Consider the following 10,275-nt stretch of genomic DNA (forward strand, 5'->3'; position numbering starts at 1 on the left):
CCACAAGAATACCACAAGGAATATGGAACAGCAAGCCCAAAATACACTTGTTTTTAAAAAAAGATTTTATTCATTTATTCATGAGAGACAGAGAGAGAGAGGCCGAGACACAAGCAGAGGAGGAGCAGGCTCCATGCAGGGAGCCCGACGTGGGACTTGATCCCGGGACCCCAGGATCACACCCTGAGCCAAAGGCAGACGCTCAACCCCTGAGCCACCCAGGTGCCCCAACAAAATACACTTTTAAGAATCAAAGTAATCATTAAAACCAGACTGAAATATAAAATAGAAGTTAGTACATCAGACACAAAATTATACAGATAGTTTCACTGATTAATTTTATTGATATTTATGTATAAAATAATATCAATATTACTCAAACTATTTCTTAAAATAGAGGAAGGAACATTTCCCCACCTCATCATATTAAGCTAGTATTACAATAACATCACAATCAAATAAAGTAATTATAAAAAAAAACTATGAAAATATATCTTTCATGAAATATTTAACAAAAATATTTAACAAAATATTAGCAAATTGAATACAGTAAATACACATGCACAAATATACAAAGAAATGTAATTCATTATGTCAAATTTGGAATTATATAAGCCATGTCAATATGGTTTAACATTCATCAATCAATCAATATAATTCATTACATTAAACAAGTAAAAGAAAAAAATATACTTGTCTCAATGGAAGAAAAATTAAAGAACTTCACAAATTTCCACATCTATTCATGATAAAACTGTCATATAACTATGAATAAAAGAGACTTTGCTCAAATTGATAAAGGATAGAACAAGGAAACAAAGAAAAATTATATCTATATCCTACTTACTTGTGAAAAACCATGACTAGGAAAAAGAATTGACCCCCTGCCTCCTCAATTGCTCGGAACATTGTACTGAACATTTTACTGAAGTTCCTCGCCTGTCTATTAAGTCAAGAAAGAAAAATACAAAATATATACATTAGGAACTAAATTCTACTTAAGGAATATGTTATTGCTTTGATTGAGAAGAAAATCATGTATCTATCTATCTATCTATCTATCTATCTATCTATCTATCATCAATATAGAATTAATAAGTCCCACGAGACTCTATCCTCCTGGAAAGACTGATCTCAGCCTGGAGCTAGCTCAGCATGCAGGGGCACATGCCACATACCCCAGCCAGGTCAAGTACCAGTGATAAGGTTGGGGTCTAAACTCCTCATCCTCCTGTCTAGTCACCTAGGGGAAGAAGAATATATTCCATTGACACAATCCGCCAGTTCTCAAGTACCTGTATTACAGAGGAAACGGAATCAAGGCTCAGAGTCTTCAAAAGGGAGGAGAATTAATCTATTTGCATTTGGCTTTGGAAATATTAAGTCCAATTCCTCCCTGGAGGTTTGCCTTGCACACTGTAGTATTAACAACCAAATCTGGGCAATTGAGCACTAATCAGTGTATGGGTGTAAGGAGGTCACCCAAGCTCAGGAAAATAACTACCCAAAAGGATTAGTTAAGAGTGCCCAGCAGCCACACAGAATAGGAATGGTGCCTGCTTTCACCAGACAGACTGGAAAATCTCCTAATTCATGGCACGCTGGCTACCATACATGGGAAGGTCTTGTCTTAGTAGCTCAATCGAGCCTAAGAAATGTTGAAAGTAGGACACAAAGGACCAAATTGATTCCCAGTGATATAACAGCACCCCAGAATGAAGCCCAATAGTAAATACAGGAATATAAAAATTTTCCAGCACCTAACAGGGTAAAATTAACAATGATGTAAAAATCACAAATCATGTAAAAATTTACCCTGCGTACAAAAAAGCAGGAATGTATGATCTATGATGACAAAAATCAATTGAAATAAACCAAAACCTGCCATAGATATTAGAATTAGTAAACACGGCCACTGAAATAATTATTACATCTGTATTCTATATTTTTTAAAAATATAGAAACATAAAAGGTATAAAAATACCCCCAATCAAACTTTTAGAAATAGAAACTTAATTGTGTAAAATGCAAAATATATTGGATTGTGAATAATAGCAGATAGGTACTACAAAAGAGAAAATTAGTGAATGGGGGCACCTGGGTGGCTCAATCAGTTGAGCATCTGCCTTCGGCTATGGTTGTGATCCCCGGGTCCTGGGGTCAAGCCCTGCATCACGCTCCTTGCTCAGCTGGGAGCTTGCTTGTCCCTCTCCCTCTCCCTCTGCCTGCTGTGTGTGTGCACTCTCTCTCTATTTCTCTCTCTCTCTCTCAAATAAATACATTATTTAAAAAAATAAAATTAGTGAACATCAAAACAAACTGCAGAGAAAACAAGAGAAATTACATATATTTTAATTATATGGAATATATATACCTATATGGAACAGAATATCATGAGGTTTGGAACAACTTCAACTATTTTAATATATGTGTACTTTGAGCCCTTTAGGATGAGAGGCAACAGGGGAAGAGAAGCAGTATTTGAAGAAATAATGACAATTTAAAAAATTTTGATGAAAATTATAAAGTCATATATCCAAGGTCAACAATCCCAAGCACAAGAACATGAATAAAAGTGCACAGGGTGCATCATCATCATGTTGCTCAAAACCAGTGATGAAGAGAAAGTGCTAAAAGCAGCTAACAGAGAAAGATAGTTTATATGCGATGGAGCAAATATGGAATAACAGCAAATTTCTAGTCAGACACAAAGCACATGAGAGAACAGTGGGTCGTTCTTAAAAGTACAGAAATGTCAACTTTGTCGGCTATGAATAGTATATCCAGTGAAAATAACTTTCTGAAACAAAGGCAAAACAATAATTCTAAAAAAAAATCTAATGATAATAGTAGTAGTAGTAGTAGTAACTCAGTTGAATTATTGGCTTGCATTACAAGAAAGATTAAAGGAAAATTTCCAGGCAGAATAAAACATGGTAATTACTGGGCATCTAAATAAATACATCTAGACAAGTAAATAGATAGATAAATAATTTAATATAGAAATAAAGGAATTACGAGCCCTGGCAGAGATTGCCAAATTGGATAAAAATATCAAGAACCGCTAGGATGCTGCCCAGCAGAGACACATTTTAAAAATAAAGACACAAATCAATTAAAAATAAAAGGATTGAAAAAGGGATACTGTTCAAGTATTTGTGAAAAGAAGTCTGGAGGGACTACATCAATAGAGACAAAGTAGATTTCATAACAAAGAATATTAACAGAAAAGAAGGCCACAGTAAAAATGATCAGTTCATCAGGAGCACATAACCATTCTAAACACAGTTTCAAAATATCAAGTGAATAACAGAGTTAGACCTAGTAACAGTTATTATAACAAATATCAAACAGATCAAAAATATAACAAAATATTAATGTAAAAACTTTTAGAATTACAAAGAGAAATAAGAAAAATCCACAAGTTTAATCATAGTTTTACTTTATTTTTTTAATCATAGTCTTAAATATGTTTCTCAATAATTCATAGAACAGCGTAGAGAGAATCAATGGAAAAATAGAAGATTGGAAATATACTATCAACCAACTTGACCTCCCTGACGTTTATTGAATATTACACCCAAAAAAGCACAGTAATCATTTCTTTTCAGTTGCACACAGAATATTTTCCAAGATTAGACTGTGTTATCTGCCACAAAGAAAACTCAATCAATTTAAAATAACTGAGCTGATACCTAAAACACATTCTCTGACCACAACTGAATTTTATTAGAAATCAATAATAGAAATATATCTTGAAAAGTTCCAATTATCTGGAAACGAAATAACGTATTTATAAACAACCACTCAGCTCAAAGAAGGAACCAATGTTAAAATCAGAAAATATAGTTTGGGCTGGCAGAAATGAAAGTACAACATTAAACTCAAGTCGAAAACAGAAACGGATGCTCTGATTTCAGAGGGCGAGAACATGGAAGCTCTGCGTGCAAGGCCCTTCTAGAGCTTCCTCTGTATCTCTTTGTTTGACTGGGCCTGATCTATATGCTTTATGGAAATGCAGCATCCTAATAACAGTTTTCCTGAATTGTGTGTGTCATTCTCATGAATTACTGAACTGGGGAAGTTTGTGGGGGACCTTCGGGATTTGTAGCCGGTCTAAGTGCCGGTGGCCTAGGGACCCCAAAGTTTGGCTGACATCTTAAGTGGGGGCAGCCTTGTGGAGGACAGAGCCATTAACTTAGAAGTGATCAGTGCGAGATTACATTAGAAAATCAATCAGTGTAATTCACCATATTAATCTAAAATACAGAAACCATGTGATCATCTCAACTGATAAAGAAGTTGACAGAAACCTAACATCCATTCATACTGAAAACTCCTAGCTATCACCCTGGTAGAAGGAATCCTTGAGAAACCTCCAGTTAGCATCATACTTAACAGTGAAGATTCAATACTTTCCTCAAAGCTTCCTCAGTAAAAAGAACAAGACCTATTGTTCTTATTTCAAACATGTTTTAGAACCTCTAACCACTCGAAGAAGAAAGAAAATTAAATAAAAGATATGCAGATTGAAGAGAAATAAGTAAAACTGTCTTTCTTCACAGATGATATGCTTACTTAAATTAAAAAAAGAAAGTACAAAAAAAAAAACACAACAAAGGAAAACCACACAGTGGAAATGATAAATGTGTTTAGTAAGTTTGCAGGATACAAATTCATCATAAAAAATCAATTATACCTACTGTTTATATTTTGGCTTCTAATATCATTCTCCAGTGAAAGGAACCAGGACTCCCTGGAAAAATGGTTAATTTTAAGACTGGACAAGAAATAGAGAAGAGAATCCTGGAGCACCTTATAATCCCGGAAGGTAAGAAAGTCCTAACAAGAGCACAAATCCACATTGATGAGGGCAAGTCAAAGAGATGTGGGAGCCGACTGAAAGTGTGCCCAACGGCTAAAAGTAACACAAAGTTGAGTAATAAAATAAATCAAGTAGTATTGGATTATAACCCACTTAAGCCTAAAATAAATATTCATGAGTGTACATTGATATAAATAAATGATTGAATAAATACACTGGGAAGATGAGACAATTCGTCATGCCGGAGAATCCAAAAACGTATGTTGATGCTCTCCCTTCAAGTAGGGATAGCATGACGCCCCCGTCCTTAAGTGTGGGCTGCACCCAGTGACCTCCGTCTAAAAAGTCCAATATGGGGAGCGGGGAGGAGAGTGACTTTGCAGTGGGAAACCTGGCCAGCTTTGCCCCAGTCAAGTGATGAAGGGAACAGTAACAGTGACAGCTCATGCTGAGGGGGCCAGTCCGTGGTAGGATGTGATGGGAACGGCGCTTTACCTCTGCGATTGTCCATTTTCCAAAAAAAAAAAAAAAAAAAAAACAGTTAACAGTCTCATCGTGAGAAAAACATCCGGGAAATTCCAACTGAATTCCAAGAACATTCTACAGAATACTTGACCAGTCCTCCTCAAAACTGTTGAATTCATCCAAAACAAGGAAAGTCTGGGAAACTGTTAGAGCCAGGAGAAGACAAAGAAGACATAATGACAAAGGTGATGTGGTTTTTTGGATGGAACTCTGGAACAGGAAAGGGACATTAGGGGAAAACAAAAGCAAACAAACAAAATAAGGAAATTTGAATAAAGTATGGACTATTGTAAATAATAGTGCATCAGTATAGATCCATGAATAGTGACAGAGGTACCAGCCTAACACAAGTTATCGGCAGGGATGGAAACGGGGTGCAGATACACATGTGAATTCTCTGTGCTCTCTTCTCAACTTTCTTGTAAATCTAAAACTCCTCTAAAAAATAGGGGATCCCTGGATGGCTCAGCGGTTTAGCGCCTGCCTTTAGCCCAGGGCGTGATCCTAGAGTTCCGGGATCGAGTCCCATGTCGGGCTCCCCGCATGGAGCCTGCTTCTTCCTCCTCCTGTGTCTTTGCCTCTCTCTCTCTCTCTCTCTCTCTCTCTCTCTCATAAATAAATAAATAAATCTTTAAAAAAATAAAAAAATAAAGTCTACTTAGAAATATATATTCACGACAAAAAAATGAATTGTATTTTGTAATAGTAACAAAAAGAACATTTTGGAGCTTAGGGTTTTAAAATACTATTTAAAATAAGATAAAAAATATGAAATATTTAGCACTAAATCAGGCAAAAGATATGTGATACTGAAAAGTACAAAACGTTGTCAAGAGAAAAAGACCTGCACAAAGGGGGAACTCCGCCTGGCCGGGGTCATGAGTCAACGCTCTCACCAACCTTCCCCCAATGGACCTACAGATTCAGTGTCAGCACTATTGTCTTAAAAAAGGATAAAATGGCTTAAAAATTCATAAGGATGTGAAATGGCCACGTTTGAAGGCTTAGCACTACCTGATTCCGGTGAAGCAGTCATTTCCCTGTTCTCCGTGGAAACGTCCCCCTGCAGCTGACCGAGGTGGCTCATGTCCTTTCCCTGCAGTAGGGCGGCGCGCCGGGTGCCAGCTCAGGGCCAAGGCCACAGCAGGGGCGCAGCCGCAGCATCCTTGATGTGTTCCTGCTTCAGGCGTGTTCCTTCCTAGGCAATAATAATTCTTTTAATAGATCTTATTTATGAGAGAGAGAGAGAGAGAGAGAGAGAGAGAGAGAGGAGAGAGAGAAGCGAGCAGGGGGAGGAGCAGAGGCAGGGGAGAGAGGGAACCTCAAGGCGACTGCACCGGGACTGGGGCGGGGGTGCCCTGGGTGCGGCTCACTTCCCCCATCACGCAGGTCCCTCGCTCCGCGCCGCCCCGCCCCACAGACCCGCCCCACTGAGGCCCCGCCCCCGCGAAGGCCCCGCCCCCAGAGACCCAGCCCTCAGCGGCCCCGCCCACTGAGGCCCCGCCCCAGAGACCCAGCCCCCAACAGCCCCGCCCCCAGCGGCCCCGCCCACCAAGGCCCAGCCCCAGCGGCCCCGCCCCCAGAGGCCCCGCCCCAGCGGCCCCGCCCCCAGAGGCCCCACCCCCGCCTAAGCCCCGCCCCCCAGAGACTCAGCCCCCAACAGCCCCGCCCCCAGAGACCCAGCCCCCAGCGGCCCTGCCCGCCGAGGCCCCGCCCCGCCCCCCGGCTTCTGCAGGCCAGGGCTGGGCGACAGCACCCGGAGGCCCCGTGTCCACCACCCCCCGTGCTCCCGCCCCCCGGCCCCTGCGGCATGTGCAGGCGCAACAGGGGTTCCCCGCCCTCGGGGTGCGGTGGGGGTGGCGCGGGACGTCCCGACGGGGCCCCGGGTGAGAGCCCATCCCCAGGCGGAGCCCGCCCCGCTGCTCAGCGCCCAGGACCGAACCCCGGAGGCACCAAGTGGCTCGTCTCCGTCCTGCGTCGGCCCCGGGGTCGGGGGCTCAGGTCCAGCCGTGCACGGACTCCGACTAAGGCACCTGAAGTCAACAGCGTCCGTGGCTTTTTCATCTATTGAAACAAAGCACAGGACACCTGGGCCGAGCCTCTTGTCCTCCCTCAGGCCACAGCGAGGTCATGGCCCCGCGGAGATGGCGGAGTCAGCATCGCCCTGGGTATGATCAGATGTCACCTGGAGGAGGATCCCCGCGTCCCCCACCTGGAGGACGATCTCCGCGTCCCCCACCTGGAGGAGGATCCCTGCGTCCCCCACGGTCTGGTCCGAGCACTGGGCCGAAGCCCGCGGGCGCTGGCCACACTCCCCAGGGGTCCTGCGGGGAAACTGTGACTGCCGGGCGACCCTAGGAAATGCCCTGCTTGCCAGATCTGCTGGTCCTGCGCTCCTGGGGCCACAGGCTCGGGGAGAAAGGTCCCCGCGGGGGGTGGGGGGGGCACCACGAAGGTAGGGCAGGTGCAGCCGCAGGTGCAGCCGCAGGTGCAGCAGCGCTCGGGGTCCAGGCCCCAGGCCTCGCCGGCAGGTCCACAGGGTGACAATGACCTCGCGGGGCCCTGGACCCGTGCTGGGCCCCGGAGCTCTTGTGCCGCGTCGCGCCCGATTGTCGCCCCGTCCTAAGCATACAGAAAATATTTATTACACATTAAAACGGACGCTCAGGGGATCCCTGGGTGGCGTAGCCGTTTGGCGCCTGCCTTTGGCCCAGGGCGCGATCCTGCAGACCCGGGATCAAGTCCCACGTCGGGCTCCCTGCATGGAGCCTGCTTCTCCCTCTGCCTGTGTCTCTGCCTCTCTCTCTCTCTCTCTCTGTGTGACTATCATAAATAAAAAAAATAAAAAAAAATTTAAAACGGACGATCAGAGATGCTGGCTAACGCCAGGGTGTAAGAACGCATTTCTCTAAATCGGACAACCAGGCGTTTCTCTTTCACCGCTCTGCTGAGCATGATTACTCATTAAAGGAAAATGATAATTTGTATAAATATTAATTACTTTGCGTTTGTTCTCCTGGTATTTTTCCTTCCTCAATTCTCATTTCAGGCAACTAATTAGATCCTTCTGTGCTTCCAATTCCTCAGCTCGGGGGCGGTTCTCAATAAAGGGGACAAAAAGGCAGCCAGAACTCAGGAGCCAACCCTGCCTATCCTAAAATTTGGCTCCAGAAGTAATGACACCAGGAGTGAAGGTTTTAGAGAAAAAGAGGCGGGAACCACCCAGAGGGAGCTAGTGGTGAGGATCCACAGGACTAAGTGACGTGGGCCTGTCAGAGCAAATGTTTGCCTTGCTAAAAACATAAAAAAGTATTTAATGGAAAAATTATACATGTATGCTGGGAAAGTAACTGGTTATTCTCCGTGTGATGGGGTAAGAATAGGGGAAGGAATGAACTGTACCTGTCCTATTCCCCGGGCAGCCTCACAGATCTCCGGGGCTGATGATCCCGCTCTTCGCCTCAGTGGCCCTTTCCGATGTGTATAACCCTGGCGTCCGGGATCTGTTTCAAGTCCAAAATTCCGTGTATTTTTTCAAGTGTCTAAGAGGATATATGGGGGGGTGTCCAGTGCAGTCCTGACCCTAATGGGGCGAGCAGCACCTTGCAACCTGCTGCTGGAGTAATGGATACAAAGACACAACCAAAGCAGCCGAAGGGATATGGTACAGAAGTCAGGTCACGGGCACACACAGCAGCACAGATGGCGTTGCACAGAGGAAACAAGTGAAAGAGAAAACATGACCCAAAGCAAAATGATATTTTATTTAGTGACATGCACACCTGAACAGTTATTACATTCATTCCCATATATCGACCCCACTGGGTGCGGTTCCTAGGAGGAGATAGATGAGAAGGAAGAGAAATGAAATGGAGACAAAAATAAGGCACAACGTGACAAGCGCGGGATCGCCCACACGGATGCGCGGGGTCTGACCCGAGTGCCACAGGGTGGGAAAGGTAAATTCCTGTCCCCCAGAGCGGTGACGTCAGTGGCCCTGGACCTGCCACCTTGGGACAAATATAAAACCAGACAGAATACACGAAGCGAGGGTTTTAGACACTGGAAAGCGGAACCGGGCGTCCAAGAGCCAGGAGACCTGAGAGCTCAGCGGGCGGCCTCGCGTCCCCAGGCCCTTTGCTGGTGGCACCTTCTCAGCCGTGACCCCGGGAGACACCGTTGTCCTCGCTGAGTTCAGGAGGCAGGAGCAGCCTCGGGGCCTGGAGTGATGGGAGTTCACTGCTCAAGGCACAGAAGGAGCCAGGGCTCAGCCTCCGGGTGGGGGCACAACCACCCGTGGCCTCTATGCCACCACCCGCCTGCCAGGCCTTCACTCTATGGCTACGAATCGCCTGAGGTGCCCCCACTGGACTCCAGTAAATCAAAGAAACCTCACGCTGACTACCCCGGGGAGGGTTGGGAAGATTAGGGAATTCCGTCCTGGGGAAGTGACAGGTCCCATCTGGGATGACGCTGGGACTTGGTCCCCAGAGCCTGAGAGCTGGCTGGAGTGGCCGGGGCCTGCCAAGGGTAGTCCCGTGACCTCCGCCCTCAGTCGCTGCCCGGGTGGGGCAGGGAGTATCAGTAGGCAGGGGCGCTGCCTCCCACGCACCCGTGCCCTGGGCTCCCACGCGTGAAGCACGGCCAGTGATGGGATCACTGCTCGCCAGGGCCGACCTCCCCACACTCCGCTTTGCGGGGTCCCTCTGCGACGGGCCCTGCTCCAGCTGAACGAAGGGCTCCATGCCTCAGTCTGTGGCTCTGCATCTCCAGCATGTGTCTCGAGGCCCGAGACCCCTCTGTCCTCACCTGGGCCAGAGGTTAGGTGGTCACACTGGCCTGAGGAGCCTGCGCTGAGAGCCAAGGCCAGGCCTTCTCGAACCCTTTGTGAGACCAGCAGCTCTCATTTGTCCCAATCTGAATTA

The 10,275-nt window shown here is 45.5% G+C and overlaps 1 long non-coding RNA gene across 1 annotated transcript; it reads right to left on the reverse strand.

The window, feature by feature from the left end:
• Nucleotides 1-323: 323 nt before the first annotated feature.
• LOC140594665 (uncharacterized) lies at nucleotides 324-6,744 on the reverse strand. The gene is made up of 2 exons (XR_011995740.1): nucleotides 6,365-6,744; nucleotides 324-5,493 (listed from the first exon to the last, which is right to left on the reverse strand). It is a non-coding gene; the product is annotated as an uncharacterized lncRNA (long non-coding RNA).
• Between the last annotated feature and the right edge of the window lie 3,531 nt (nucleotides 6,745-10,275).

Source organism: Vulpes vulpes, chromosome 12 (genome assembly GCF_048418805.1).
Source record: "Vulpes vulpes isolate BD-2025 chromosome 12, VulVul3, whole genome shotgun sequence".
Classification (NCBI taxonomy): Eukaryota; Metazoa; Chordata; class Mammalia; order Carnivora; family Canidae; genus Vulpes; species Vulpes vulpes.